This window comes from Manis javanica, chromosome 13, assembly GCF_040802235.1.
Source record: "Manis javanica isolate MJ-LG chromosome 13, MJ_LKY, whole genome shotgun sequence".
Taxonomy (NCBI): domain Eukaryota; kingdom Metazoa; phylum Chordata; class Mammalia; order Pholidota; family Manidae; genus Manis; species Manis javanica.
In genome coordinates, this window is record NC_133168.1 from 25,752,609 (window position 1) to 25,768,778 (window position 16,170).

Below are 16,170 nucleotides of genomic sequence, written 5' to 3' on the forward strand. Positions count from 1 at the left end.
GCATTTACACAATCAGTAAATGATAGAAACAGGATTGAACATAGGTCCATGTCCTTTGAGCAACAGAGCTCTACACAAGTATCAGGAAGCAAAGAATGAAGGACACCTTGAATTTTGTGGCACTTAAGACTAGCAGGGGTTGAAATAGAAAGACTCCATGGAGCCTCAGCTGTCAACACTAGTTAAGAATTTCTCCTTCCTAAAGGTAGGAAAATGAAAAAACAAATCCTCTGGAGGATCATAGATCACTCTATGCTGTGACATAGTAGCATGATAGTGCCAGAAAAAAAAAGAATAACCTAGTATATTCTTTGATCTTGTCTCCAGTATTGAGTTTTAATTAGTCTAACTTAAATAGTAAATGAAAGATATTTAAATACTGTGTCAACAGTGTAGCTGAGTATGCTGTTTTCCTGTCATAAGCTATTTTGTATCATTAGGCTTTCTTTTTTTTTGTATCAGGAAATATTAAAGTATGGAAAACATGATCATAATTTATGTCTTCTTTCAGTCTAAAGACTTAGAGAATTTCTTATTTTGCTATTTAGAGGAGTACAAAAGCCCACATCTGCTCTTGTGCAAGCTCCGTCTGGGGGCACCAGGCTTTTTAAGGGATTGCAGTGGATGTGTGTACAAAGCCACACCCTACCCTGATTCAAACCCCTCTAGCATTCCTGCCAGCCTAACCCTCGCCCTGAACAGCTGCTCAGGAGCTCACTGAGGAGCAGACTCTCTTGCTGCAGTTTGGGATCTAAGTCAGAGGAAGCACATGCTCCCCTACCAGTGTTTAGGGCTGTTAGATATTGATAAATGAGTTCACTACCCATATCCGATTTTTTGACCATTGCACTGTCCACTGCTAAAGGTAAATAATGCTTACTGCCTTCCTAGAACAGCAGTGCTGACACATAAAAGGGAAATAGTTTCAACTAATCTTCATATGTAAACATTCAGGATAAGAACTCAGCAGGAATGCTAGCTTTAAGAATTTCAGACAAAGCTACACCAAGACCGAACACTCACTTCTGCCCACTGCAAAGGCCAGTTTCCTGTTTCATGCTCTGGCCCCAGCCATCCTCAGCAGATGAGAACCAGTGGAGATCCCTTTCTGATGCTGAGAACTGAAGTGTCAAGTCCAATACAGGCCGGTGAAATCATGCTGTGCTTTACAGTATGCCCAAGTAAAGCAGGAGATCAAGTCTCTCTTCCTGGATTCAAGATTTGTCCTGAATTCATGGCCCATGCCGATGCTGGTATTTGGGGATTTCTCGCTGATGAATATAATACAGCCAAAGGCTTGCTTGGCTGCAAAGAGAAACCAGAGAAAAATAAAGATGTGCTTTTGTTGGTAACATATTGTGGGGTCAGGATGTTGTTCTAGTGACTCACTTGAAAAAAAAAGAATGTGGTAGGAATAGTACATTCAACCCCATGACAAAGTGCTATGCTTTTGTTTAACAAAAACTCCAGCCAACTCACTGGCCAGGATTCTTTTTTACATAGGCTGGGTCTACATGATTCAGGACATCCATTCCAAAATGTCCAGTACATTTAATTGTAAAATTGCTACAGTAACCTGGCTATTTTGTTTGTGAACTGTTAAACCTGAATGAATTCCTTTGGACAAATAATATACAGAGCATGTACACTGAGTAACTAATTATTTGATTAATTAATAGTGGCCTAAAATTTTTGGATGGTTTGATGTTTTACAGACAGATTTACAGAATTCACTGCTCTCAGAACCCACTATCCTATCAGCATTTCTGTCTTTAGCTGCTAGGCTAGAAAATATATTTCTCAACTAGAATAACCCCAACTGTCATTAGGATGGAGGAAGAAACGATTGGGAGGGTGTGACTGACCATCTTGAGTCCACCCCTTCCATCTTTGGGCATTTTACCAACCCCTTAGATTTGGGGTTCTTTTAACCTCTTCATTAGAGTCTTTGTTATAGTCTAAGTTTTTTCTTTATATTAGTGGTTCTTCCATAACCGTAATTCATGGCATGTGTATTCCTCTCTAAGCCATATTTCCCACCTCTGTTCCTTCATGTGGGAACAGTGTTTCATTCCATCTTCACCTTTCAAATATTATCCATATTTAGACAAGCTCAAAGCTATCTTTTCTATAAAAACAAGTATGACTTCCCTCTTGTGCCATGCATGCCACTCAGCTATGCTTATGGTTTTATTGCAGCATTATGACATAATGTTTTTGTATCCATGTCCTGGTCACCACTAACTTGTTAGCCCCTTCAGCGCGGCACTTCTGTTTACCACAGGGGCCCAGCTTCCTCCGTTTCATGTCTCCAAACCAAGCTCAGTTATTCACTTCCAAAAGATAAGTAAAAAAAAATTTTTGATTTAATGAATACTCATATCCTCCAATAAATATACCGGATGACAAAACAGGAGAGTTGGGGCAAGAGGAAGAGAAGAGGAAGAGGGAGGGAAGAGGACGGGACAATGTTAAACTGGAAATCCAACCTGATTTAACATACGACATGTAATTACTCATGTTGGCAAACATTGTAAGGAAAAACCCACACACAATTGCTCTGCATTTTAAAATGCCTTATTTTTTCCTTTAGTATATTTATTCATACACAAAAATATTTACTCTTCTCCTAATTGAAACACGAATATTTCTACTTGGCTTTCTTTTAGACAAACTGCTTCTAGAACAAACTGATTCTGATAGTAAAGTAAACCTCACTCTCCCTGACCAACCCCATCCTTTGTCTTAAAACAATAATTTGATGCTGAAATATTGCCTTTTCCTCAAAGCAATGAAGGGTGGGGACTAGAGCCAGTGAATGTGAGTGTAATACAGCATCACCAGTGAAAATACAACTGACATCAGAATGGAAATGACTCTGAGTGGGTGACTACTGACGCAAAAGAGAAGCGCAAACTTGGAAATGAACCACCTGTGATAGGAGTAAAATTTTTTCGTAATAAGTTTGAATGCATTTTTTAAAAGCCCAGTATTCTTGCAGAACTCAAGAAGCAAACCTTTTCCAGAGTCATGACTGACCCACTGGAAATTTCATTTTCAATTCTGGGAATGTTCACAATGCATGCCCTGTCTTCTATATTAATAACATTCTTCCAAAAGTATGGCCCTGGAGGTTTGATGGTCCTGTTTTTCTAATAGACATTTAAATGGGCCCACAATTTTGATTTGGTTTGATTATTAAAAACAGAATCTAGAGATTTTACACTATGCATCACAAACTGTGAAACTTTGCTCTGTGCCAGTACTGTACTTGATATTCCTAACACTTAGTAATTTTCTAACATTGTGATTGAGGTCATTTGAGAAAGACCTACATTTATATTTTCCCCTTGTGATGCAAAGTCAATACTTTACTGACTTAGAGAAAGTGAGACACTCCATTCATGTTGGACTGCTGAATGAAAACACAAACTAGTAGGCAGCAAATCACATGTTATGGAAACATGGAAGCTAAAAAAAGTCCTGCTGATTGCTGACTCTCTTGTTGGAAATATTAAATTTGTCCAGGTTTCAGTTTTTTTAATCTAACTTTTTGCACTCCTTTTTATGAGGAGTCCCATAAGGAGCATGCGTCATTACCGGAAGAATACCTATAGCATCCTTGCAACAGTTCACATAAGAATTTTCATCTTACTTTCCACATGCTTTCTGAAAAGTCAAATCTTTTTTCTTTCTTTTTTTTTTGACTGATAATAAGAAAATTAAATAACATCCAGACTAGAACAGTGAAAAATTCTCATGATGTGATGGAAAATCAATTAACTGAGACAATATTGCAAGGAGGACTAAAACTAAAGTGAAGCTCTAGATTTCTAGAATCTTCAGAATTTTCCTGAAAAGTTGCCTACAAAGTTAAAACATTGAACTTTGGTTTAAATTAACCAAAGAAATTAACTGGTAAGGAAAATTAACTGCAATTTATACAGTAGAGCTTGAAGACTTAATCATAGGCTTGAGAGTACATGTTTTTCACAAAGGATAGCTACACTCCTGCCCACAGAGGGCCCTTCTTCTTTCTGCCTGCCTCAAATACCACATTCTTAAAGTGCTTCCCTTTCCAGCCATGCTTCTCAAACTTGAGCAAGTACCCAAGTTCTCTGGAAGGCTTGTTAACTTGTAGCCGGCTAGGTTCTACCCACAGCTTTCTGATTCCCTAGGTCTGGGGTCAGGCCTGACAATGTAAGACGTCTCCAGGCCCTGCTGGCCTCTGGTCTGCCGACTGCACTCTCAACACCTTTGCCTCCAGAGGGAGCGTCCTGGGGCAGCTCAGAGAACAGTCCTGTGGGGGAGCGAGTGCAGGAACCAGAAGAGAGAGCTGTGGACAGGAACTACCCCGGTGAGGCCTGAGGAGCAAGGAGCTTCCCTGGCAGCCGATCCGTGACAGCGAGTTATGGTTTCAGAAACATTCATGTGGCCAAATTGAACCAAGGGACAGGAATGAGGAATACAACCGGAAAACGAAAGAGCTGCAAGAAAAACTTGCAAGGGCAAAAAAGAGCTTTCACACCAAGCCTTTCACAAAAGAACAGCAACTAAGATCACAAGGAACAATTGTCCTTCACCATGAAACACGGCCACCTTCCAGTCCTGCCTGCCTCCACTGATATCACGTGGCAGAAGCTTCCTTCCGTAAGCGTGCAACATAAACGCGCGTCTCAGTCTAACTGACTGATGTGTCCGGAAAACACACTGCCCAATGTTACAGTACTCAACTTGACTGACAAACTCAAGTTCTATGCCAGCTGGGAAAATGCAACCTTGGCTATTTGAGAGGTGTCCCCTGGATCCCAGAGCTGTGATACTGAAAGTTCAAAACTCATAGGCTTTGCCCAGGCAAGGCATGGAGTTTAGTGCTCTGTGGTCTTCAAATATTGGTCATCAATCCACATAAGTCATAGGATGTCATGGGCCTTGTTCCATAGCCCTATCTGCTGCTTCCCTGCAATACTATCCCAGGAGAATCTGCTATGACCTTCCTACAGACCAGTCTGACCAAAGGTGCCACAGAGAAATTCTCCTCTGCATTCTTGCTCCCAGGAAGCAAAGTTGCCCCTGCTCTGAGGCCTAAAACCTGTTCACGCCTCTCCTTGGGCCGAATGGGAATCTCTTTCTAGTTTGTGGTTAGAAAACAAATCCTTGAACTTCCTATTTCTACACCTATATTCTCTAGGGCCCAGGAACCCTTTTCTCTCTTTTATTTCCTTCACAACTTTCTAAGTTTTCAGGATGTAAGTCCAAATGTCTGAGAGCCCAGCACCTCCAGGAACCACAGTGCAGAGTAAATAAGAGGGACAGATAAGATACACACAATACAGAGTAAGAAGGGCTGTGCACTGGGAAGGGACTGGACCTTGAAAAGCACTAAATTAAAAAAAGAAATTTAACTGCAGAGGTTGAATGATATCCATATTTGGGCCAACGGTACATCAGGCTTCTTATCTGTGAACATGGCTCAGGTTCATGGAAAACCAAGATGTGAGTCTATTTCCTTCTTTCCTCTTGGCCATGCCTGAGATGCTGAGGATGGGAGAGGCACTATTTCCCTGAAGGCAGGGATCTTTGCCTGTGTTATCCCCAGCAGGTAGAACAGTATCTGGTATGTTGCAGATGCACTTAGTAAATATCCTTTAAGTGACTGATTGAATGAGTAAATGAATGAATGCATAACAGAAGCAAGTAGAGTATTATCTTAAAATATTGCTCAACTCTATTATCTTTAGCCTGTATAAATCACACTGATGATTAAATGCTCCATTGTGCAGAAGAGTAGATGGTACAAGAATCAAATATAAGGGACCCTTACAAGTCTGCATATTTCCATGAGAACTGAGACCTCTTCTTTGCACCATCCACCATACCACCAACTGAACTTGGTATTAAAATGATAAATTTCTAATGAAATATTGAATATATTGGATTGAGGCTTAATTTCGCTTTTAGGCAAATATGTTTATGTCCAAACTTTAGCAATCTGGAGTGTTATTACAGAATTCAGCAATTCCAAGGACAGTTAAATAATCTGAGGAACCCAAGCTTAGAAGCTGAACATTCCATTTGAACTAATGTGTCCTGTGCTTTTCACACTCACTACAAGGCTGTCTAACCTGACTTTCCCTTGGGAAAAAATTATCATTATATCACTACCACCTATTTGCTTTTTTGAATCAGCCTGTCTCCAGAGTTCATGGTTTTCTGCCTGCAGCTTCCTTTTTTATCTGAGACCATTGTGTGAGGCCCTAATCCACTGAAAAAAGTTAGTCAATTGTCTCTGATCTGCGTGGTTGCTACCACCCAGGGATTGCTTCACTTGCACCATTAGGAGCCCACAAGCTTAGTTTAAAAACTCCAGAGGTTTTGCTGTTGCAGCTGTTCATTATTTGTGCTCCTCTGCACTGTGTGAGGAATACTTTGATAAGGGAAAGGAATATTTTGAGGTCCATGTGTCCTTAAGCATGAATATCTGGGAGCCAATGTTCATTGCTACATTGTAATGAGGATCATATCCACCTACTTGGGCCACATGGTCTCTGTTTCAGTTAGGTACACATTATAGGTTTCCTTCTCATGTACCCACTAATTCAGGACTTTTCATCACTTGCATTGCTGCTGAGAGGCCACGCGTAAGAGCTGCAGCTTGCAGCACACTGTGGTAGAAAGTTTATAAGATGTGTGATTGGATCTGGGTGGGAGTTACAGTTCCAGCACTTAACCAGATGGATTTGTTTTATCACTAATCTCTAAAACATATGCCTTAGTGAAAATTTAAGAAAAAAGATTGCAGGATGGCTGTAAGGTGCAAATGAAACAAAAGTATAAGAAAGCACTTTGTAAGAAGTAAAGAATAATAAAAATGTTAACACTAATGTTGATGGCATAATACTATTAGTAGGAATAGAGTGAGAAGCAAGAAGGAAAATGAGAATGGGAAATTAATTGTGCTGGCAGCAGAAAAGACCAAAGCGGGAACTCCAGGACTCTGATAAGTGGCAGTTGGGGTGGAAAGGAGAGGATGTGAGGTCAGGGAACCAGGGCTGACAAATCACAGTACTCTGGTATTACCCCCAAGAAGAAGAGAATAAACAACCTGTCAAGCAAAAGGGAAAGGGTGGAAAGATGCGGCACACACTTTGAGACCTTAACTGTTTATGTCATCTTTCTAACATTACAGGCTCCATAAAATTACTGGAGTTGAGGAAATAAGTTCAAACATAATGTAAGGAATATAAGTAAGCCTGAGAAGAAATGATGAATGCAATGATGCTGGCCCTTTTTGTAGCTAATGTTTGATAACAAGGAGTACTTCTAATTCCTTCTGCAGTCAGCTCAGACTGAGAGAGACCCAGGCTGTGACGAAGATTGTCAGTATCCTACACAAACATCTCTTCCCCAACACTGTTCCCACCCATCCTTCTCAGCATCCTGAATGGAACTGACTCAGCTGCAAGGGTTTCTTTCATGCTCTTCTGTTCTTCCTTTCTCTGGCCAGCTGCATAGGCATGATGTTGGATCAGGATGACACCCAGTCCTCCACCATGTGGGTGCTGCTTCTTATGTCAGTCATCACTGAGCTCCCATCAGTCCATCTACATTTGCTCAAACAGCACCCTCCAGAAGGCAAGAGAGTGCTGATGTGAGCCATTACGCCAGCCCAAGCAGAGCCCAGGGTCGAGGGGGCCCTAGTGGCAATGTGCATCCTGCAAATAGAACTCTTGCAAAAAAATCAGGCTGTAAAGGTAAGAGAGGAGGAACCTATAGGAGACAGATTACTTTAGGGGAAAGCTTCCTAGAATCTAGAATTAGAATGGGCATTATGCCTAATAAACATCCTTGTGGACCTGCAAAGCAATATTGTAGAAAGAAAGAAATGGAGCCTCAGTCTGAAAACATGGAAGAACAGCTCACCTCTGACAATCATCTACCACAGGGCACAGAAAAATACCTAATGAAATAAACCAAATTCATCTTTCTTTTTTCTTTCTTTACTTTTTTTTATTAGTGTTGCTATTTTATTTTATTAGTGGTGGTGCTATTTGTCTAGATGGCATCCTCTAGCAAATACAAAGAAGATGGGCTCCATGACACAGAAAGCTGTAAGAAGCACACAAGTTAAGCTGTAGAAACTTCAGGATGAGATTTTAAAAAGTAAATAGACAAGAAGAGTTTCAAAAAATTAAAAAATGCATAGGAAAATGTAAACCACATTGATAGTGGAAAATAATAGAATATACATTGCAAATGGAAATAATGATGTGGAGGACAAATTTAAGAAGCAATCTCAGTGTGTAGAAGATGATGGAGGGCAAAGCAGAAACAATAAAGGTAAGAAAATAGATAAGGAGGACAGAGTCTGTGGAGCCAACATTCAAATAATTGCTACTTGGAAGAAAAGCAAATAATTTGAATAAAAATAATAACCAAAGATATTACAAAAGAAAACTTTCATGTACTGAAAAAAAAAGAACAATCATAAAGAGACCAATAATTATGCATCATCCCCCCCCTTTGTTTCATTTTAGAAAAATAAGTCAGTATACAAGAATCTAGGTAGAAAATATTTATGTCACATACAAGAGCACAAAAATGAGACTGGCCTCACATTTCCCTTCTAAAATTTCAAAATGTAAATGATTATGGTGAAAATCTATAGATTTTTCTGTGATGAAAAGATATAATCCAATAATATAGTTATTCAGCTAAAACTGTGGAGAAGGTATTCTGATATATAAAAATTCAAATCAATAAATAAAAAGAAAATCAATGTATTAGGAAAACAGGGATACTAGTCTTGATAAAGAAATTCAAGCTTTTGTTATTAGGGTCAGAAAAGAAAACTCTGGAATATGTAATAACTTAAAAGTGTAAATATAAATGTACATACAAAAAATGAGAAATGCCTTATAAACACAAAAAAAGTTACAAAAATTTGAGATGCTAAATATGGAAAAAATCTGAATGAAATGTACAATTTTCTAAGAAATTACCAAAATTATTTCAAGAAGCAAAAATAGAGTGATAACCATGAAAAATAATGATTCAAAATGTATCCCTGAAATGGCCACTGGGACCTGACAGATACATAAGTAAATTCAACAAAACCTTCAAGAAAAAAGTAATTCCCATGCTTGTTAAACTTTTTCAGAATACATAAAAATATTTGAACTTCCTATATCTTTATATAAAACCAGCATAACTCTTGTAGCAAAACTAACAGTGTAGTTCAAAAAGAAACCACGGACTGCATCACAAAGTTATACAACCCTAAATAAATCATATAAAATCTATTTCAGCATAATATTTGTGACTTTTAAAATAATTAACCAAAGAAATATATGTCTGGCAGAAAAAAATTTAAATAAATAAACACATATTGGCCTACCTCATAAAAAAGAAACAAATGGTAAATTACTTTAGACTTCCCAGTTAAGACAGTAGACAGTAAGAGGATCTGCCTATTCCAACACTTGGTGAAAAGAACAAAAATACATGATAAAAATTTTGAAAAGGTATGGCCAAGCAAATAAATATAAATGCTTTCACCAACCAGCACGTCCTTTCACCTCACTGCATCTCTCAGAAGAAATAATAGGCAAGATAGATGATTTATCCATGTCCTCAAAAGTGTTACTAGCATTCCTAAAAACAGAGTGAAGCTGGGAAAGCAGGCTGCAAGCAAGAAAGTCAAGGGAGCACCTTCGCTGATATCTCCAACAAAGGAACTTGTGGAGGAGAAAACTTCCAGGGACACTATTATGCCTCCTCCCAAGAGGAAAGGAAAAAATAGGGGGCGCTAAAGATCTCCAGCAATAAATGGCAGGAATGAAGGCCAAAAAAGCAGATAAAAAAGAAAAAATAAAAACTGTCTGAAAGCCAAAAATTGATAGATTAAGCAGAAGGTGAAACCCTGCTTGGCCCCCACTTAGCATTATAATGGGGCTAAAACACACAGGAAGCATTGTCTTTTCCTATTCTAACTGGGGCATAGAGATGAATACCCAAAGGTACCCTGGGAGAAAGGTGTAAGTGAAACAAAGGAAATGAGTAACTCTCTTTACTGGAAGCATAAGCTTCAGAGCACCACACACAAACCGCAAGACGGATCTGAAGGGCTTGGGAAGAGAACACAGCCCCAGGCAGATGGAATGCGTTGTGAAGCAGGATATTAACCCAAAGCAGAAAAGAAAAAGTAAAGCCTGAGCTTTGCACCTTCCTCACTCTCATGACAGGAACGAAATAAATTGAGAGAGAGCAGCACCCAGGTCTCAGAGTGTAGCTCTCAGCAAGAAAGACAAAGTGGAGAGATCTCATGGAAAGAGTATCCTGGAGAAATCACAGACAAACTTCAGAGCAAATCAAAGTTCTGGTTTCTGCCCATGTAATGCATGGACAAGAGTAAAGGAACTGTTGTTGCAGTTATGCATAAATATGACAAAAATACAGGGAGTAAAAGTGACATGGCCTATAAGAGAGTCAGAAAAATCTGGAAAGAAAACATATGCTAAAAGCAGGATTCCCTGAACTTGATTCATAGCGTGTAAGAACTTAATAGGAATATGAAGAAAAGAAAGCTCATGAAACAATAAAAGTAGATAGAAAGGAAGGGTGCAGAAATAAATTTAAAGTGCAACAACATCATTAGAATCATTATACACCTATTTCATAAATTATAAAGATCAAGAAAGAGATAAAGTTATTTTAAGGGGATAGAGGAAAGGTTTGAGATAATATTAATACCAAAAAACAAGCTAGAAAGAAGCTGACAGAGTACAAAGCCAGTATAACAGAAGGGTATTTTATGCCCTTGTAATTGTGATCCAAAAAATGAAAAAGAAATATTCAGGAACATGTAAAAGAAAAATCCCTGAAATGACAGAGAAGCACAGATGAAAGGACAACATTGTAACATATCCTGGCTAAATTATTAAGATTCAAGGACAAAGGAATATATTTGTCTACCATCCAGATAAAAAAATCAAGTCAAATAAAAGGAGGGAAATCAGGTTAGTTGCAGACCTCTCCACAGCAACATACTAAGCCAGAAAACAGTAGATCAGTATCTACAATATCCCAAAGAAAAGAATTATAATATATCAAAAATATATTACAGTCAGACACGTTGGTTTCAGAATGAGGGCAACAGGCACAAGTTCTGAAATATGAAAGAATTTAAAAATACCTGGGACCTTCCTGAGGAAAAAAATTTCAAGTAAATCAAACCCACCATGAAATGAATGGGGAAGGTCACAGTAAAGTGACAAGCCTAATACTCAGTGCCACGAAATAAAGAATCAATGTCAAAAATATTCTAAGGCTAGAGTTGAAAAATCTAATCCCCACTGGATGAGACAGACATATAAGTGACTGAAACACATTGGATTCAATGCATTGGAGAGTACACTATCACACACACACACTATCAAAAACAAGACAGATAGAGCTATAGCAAATTTTGCCTTTAGGGAATATGAAGCAGTTAAAAAACAATATTGTATTACTAGATTGTCGATATTTTCAAGAAAACCCCAAAATTCAAATTTGTCTTAATTCTCCCAACTTTTCAACTTCAGCGACAAAATCAATTTTATTAAATTACTAAGTAAAATAAAATTTGTCTGGTAGTGTTAGTTCACAAACTGAAGCCTATCCATGGAGGTCAAGGACAGACAGAAGAAAGCTGCAGGCCACTTCAGATTGGTAGATGGCAGGTTTAATAAGCTAGAGAACTTACTCACGAGGCATGTCTTGGGCAGCCACAAGATGAATAGATCTCCACACCTGCCTGCCAAAAAAAAAAGTTTATATAGAGGCTTTAACTGGGTTCAGTCATGTATTCATTGCACATGGTCTCAATACCTAACTCTCTCAAGGCCATATCCTTGAAATGGCTCCTAGCATGGGAGTAGTAGGCAGAAGTACATTCCAAGGACAGAGGCAGGAGTAAGGAGCCTCTGATTGCCTGGACCCAGCAGGAGGGCATGTCCTCTCCAGGACCTCCTGCAAAGTCAGCTGGACCGGCCGGTAAGAGACATGTGTGTCACATATAGAAACTAGATCTAAGAATGGTACCCGCAGTCAGCCTCATCATGGAGGGAGGCAATAACTGATAGCCTTCCGGGTGAAAGAATTCATGGAATAGCAGTACTTATGGACTTTACCTTAATTCTACTTGGTGATAAGAAGTGGGCAATAAATAAAAGAGAGAAACTGTGATAAGACTGGTAGTAAGCACTGAACCAATTAAATTTAGAACTAAAGCTATATGACTATAGGAATTACACTTAATGAGTAATAGAATACAAATAATATAAATCTTGATAATATAAAAGCAATTACATATTTAATATAAATTGATGCTTGCATTAATTTATATTAATTTATTAAATTTGTAATTTTGCTAATTTCTATATTATATTACATATTATTACATAATGTACTTGAGATAATATTATTATAGATTATTTCATATTATATTATTAATTTGTTAGGTAGGAAGATAGATATAAGCAGTTGGAGAAGAAGATAGGTTTGGAGGGAAAGGACTGCCCAGCTGGAGAGGCCCTACTTGACAAAAAACAGAACTTTGTTGGGAGACGACTTCCTTATCTGAGAAGTCCAGGGCTAGGTAGTTCAAACCCAATTGCCATACAAGCACAGTTAGACAATAATTTGACCCCACTTAACCTTACCTCATTACAATCTCATTAGCATAAAACCTACATTGCAGTTTTACACACACACACACACACACACACACACACACACACACACACACACCATAGGCTTTTCGGTATGCGTCTGGGAAAACACATGCACACAAAACCTCACCCTGTCGATCAAAAAGGCAACTCCCCAGCTAGGGCTTAATAAAAGAGAAATTCCCTTACAGGACAGGACCTTAGCCGGTCTGACTCTGGCATGCTCTTCTCTCAGAGTGCGCTCAAATAAACCTTAGCTTTGCTTCACCATTGTCCCTGCCTTTCAGTTCTTTGTCTCAGTTGGGACAAGAACTGAGGAGCAGTTGTGAACTGTGACAAATGAGTTATTAAATTTAAATTATTAAAAATCAACTTTATTAATATTAATTTAATAGGTGGAGAAGAGGAAGATGGGAAGAAGTATGTGCACTAGAAATACAATCTATAATTTTCAGAAAGATACCTGTCTTGCCAATGGATTTTGGCCCCAGGCAAGTTGACTATGGATTCAGTGAGCCTGGGAATGACAATGGAACATTCTTGGGGTGAAAGAGTTTATTACCCAGCTTGTTCTCCTGGCAGTAGATCGAGCACTAGAATTACATCTGCATCCAGCAGTCTGCAGGGCTGTAATCCTCCTTTGTCTCTGCCTGTGCCCAGATCACTGGGCAGAGCTCTTTATTTAGTGACTCAGTCAGTAATAGCTAATTGCGTATGGGCATGGAAGCAGTAGCCTAGCAGCAGGTCAGTTCCATCATCAAGTAGTTTAGGTTCAGGTGAGGATCCTGGCCATGGGAACATTCACTTTATCCACAATACCCAACATCCTATTGATTTCACACAGTCATTTTTCTTAACCTTTGAGTGATTAGGAATTAAAATATCTCTCAGTAAAGAACCTGTTGTGGGCTGAATGTTTTTATGTTGAAGACCTAACCCCCAATACCACAGAACCTGACTCTGTTTGGAGATAGGGCTTCCAAAGATGTGGTTAACCCTGAATGGGTTCGTTAGTGAGGGCGCCAATGCAGTGCACCTGTGTCCTGGGAGGAGCAGATGATGAGGACACAGAAACACAGAGGGGCGACCACGTGAAGGCACAGCAGGAACACAGCCAAGAGCCAAGGAGAGAGGCCTCAGCAGACACCAGATCTCCAACACCTTCACCTCAGAGTTCTAGCCTCTACAGTTGTGACAAAATTAATTTCTGTTGTATAAGCTACCTGGTCCGTGGTCTTCAGTTATGACAGCCTGAGCAAGCTAATAAAGACACAATCTGATGCTGAGTGATCTGTTTAGTTTGACTTAGTTTATTCTTTTTGCATAAATGCTCAAATAAAAAATATTTAAAATAATGTATGAAATATTACAGTTTTAAAAGTATTCATGTCCATGTAGCCTTCTATGTGTACGTATACATAGAGATACCTGGAAGGATCATCACTTATTGTTAGCTGTGGATAAAGTGAAGGTTCCTGTGGCCAGGATTCTCACCTGGCCCTGGTCAGCTTGGCACTACACACATGTGGACAATACACTGTCATTGACTCTATATAAAGAGCCCTGCCCAGTGCTCTGGGTGACAGGGTGGCACAGCTGCCGGAGAGCAAAGCAGAGGCTGGAGTGGTGGCAGTGGCAAGGACAGAGACTGGGACGACTGTGTGGCAGAGAGGCCCGGGGGCAGAGACATTAGCAATGGTTGTTTCTGCATTGGGTAGTAGCTGAACCTCTCATATTGGATGTAAAACTTTTACAAGAAATCTATAATGTCATTTTTCTAAAAATAATAATAAGTGAAAAATATAATCTCAATTCACCCAGAGAAACTTCATGGCTACAACTCTGATACAGATTATTCAAAGTACATACACACATGGATACACACACAAACATACTCAATCACACACACACATACTCTCACACAACATAATCAAGCATACATACCCACAAACACAATTTGTTAATGGGCTCATTCTATACTTGCTGCTTTTTCACCAAATCATATAAGTATATTAGGAAATACAGTTTTATAACATCTTTTTAATGTTTCCTTATTCTCAAATGAAGATATGCCTTGCCAGTGGGTTTCAGCCCCAGACAAGTTCACTATGGATTCAGTGAGACTAAAAAAATGACGTTTTGCAACGTTCTTGGGGTGAAGTGTCCATACCCACATTTATTCCCACGGTGGCAGGCCAATCACTAGAATCCCTTCCACTCAGAGCAAGTCTGCGTGCAGCAAGCCGGTCTCTGCCTCCAAGCCTCTCTGCCCCGCAGCCATCTCAGTCTCTGTCCTCGGCACTGCCGCCACTCCAGGCTCTGCTCTCCTGCAGCCATGCCACTTTGTCACCCAGAGCACTGGGCAGGGCTCTTCATATAGAGTCAATCACAACGTCTTGCACACATGTGTGTAGTGAGCAAGCTGACCAGGGCCAGGTGAGAATCCTGGCCACAGGTACCTTCACTTTCTCCACAGAATACATGGTTTAAATTATTTAACCAATATCCTAGTTTTAAACATTGAGGTTGTTTATAAATATTTGCTTTCATATATACTGGTAGAACATATTCTTGCACCTACATTATTTTCTTAAGAAAGAGTTCAGCAGAATATTAAAAGAGTAGAACACCAGGAACAAAAAGGATTTATTCAAAAATGTATGACTTAGTACAAAGAAATACATTATCAACTTATCATGTAAGTAAATTTAATGAATAATTACATGATTATTATTATGAGCTATTACTGACTGAGTCCCTATATAAAGATCTCTGCCCACTGTTCAGGAGGAGGCAGGGATGAAGGAGGATTACAGACCTGCAGACTGTTGGATGCAGATGTAATTCTAGTGCTTGATCTATCACTGGGAGAACAAGCTGGGTAATAAACCCTTTCACCCCAAGAATGTTCCATTGTCATTCCTCAGTCTCACTGAATCCATAGTGAACTTCCCTGGGGCTGAAACCCATTGGCAAGACAAAGCCCAAAAAGCATTGGCTCAACCTGACTGTCTCAAGCCCTTAGTAAACAGAAGAATACTTCCTTAAAGAATGTCTATCCTAACTGAACAATTATTACAATTAGTAAGTCAAAATGACTAATAAGTACCAACTAAAGACAGAAAAAGCAAGTTTTTCTATATACCAGCAATGAACATATAAACAATTCAAGAGAAAAAATATGCTCTTCACAACGACAACAAATATGAAATAGAAAAATTTTAATAAGAATGTGTAAAATACTTCACACCAGTTAGAATGGCCACTATCCAAAAGGCAAGAAATAACAGTGTTGGTGAGGATGTGGAGTAAAAGGAACCCTCCTACACTGTTGATGGGAAGGTAAATTGGTGCAGCCACTGTGGAAGGCAGTACAGAGGGTCCACAAAAAACTAAAAATAGAAATACCATATGACTCAGTAATTCCACTTCTAGGAATTTACCTAAAGAAAACAAA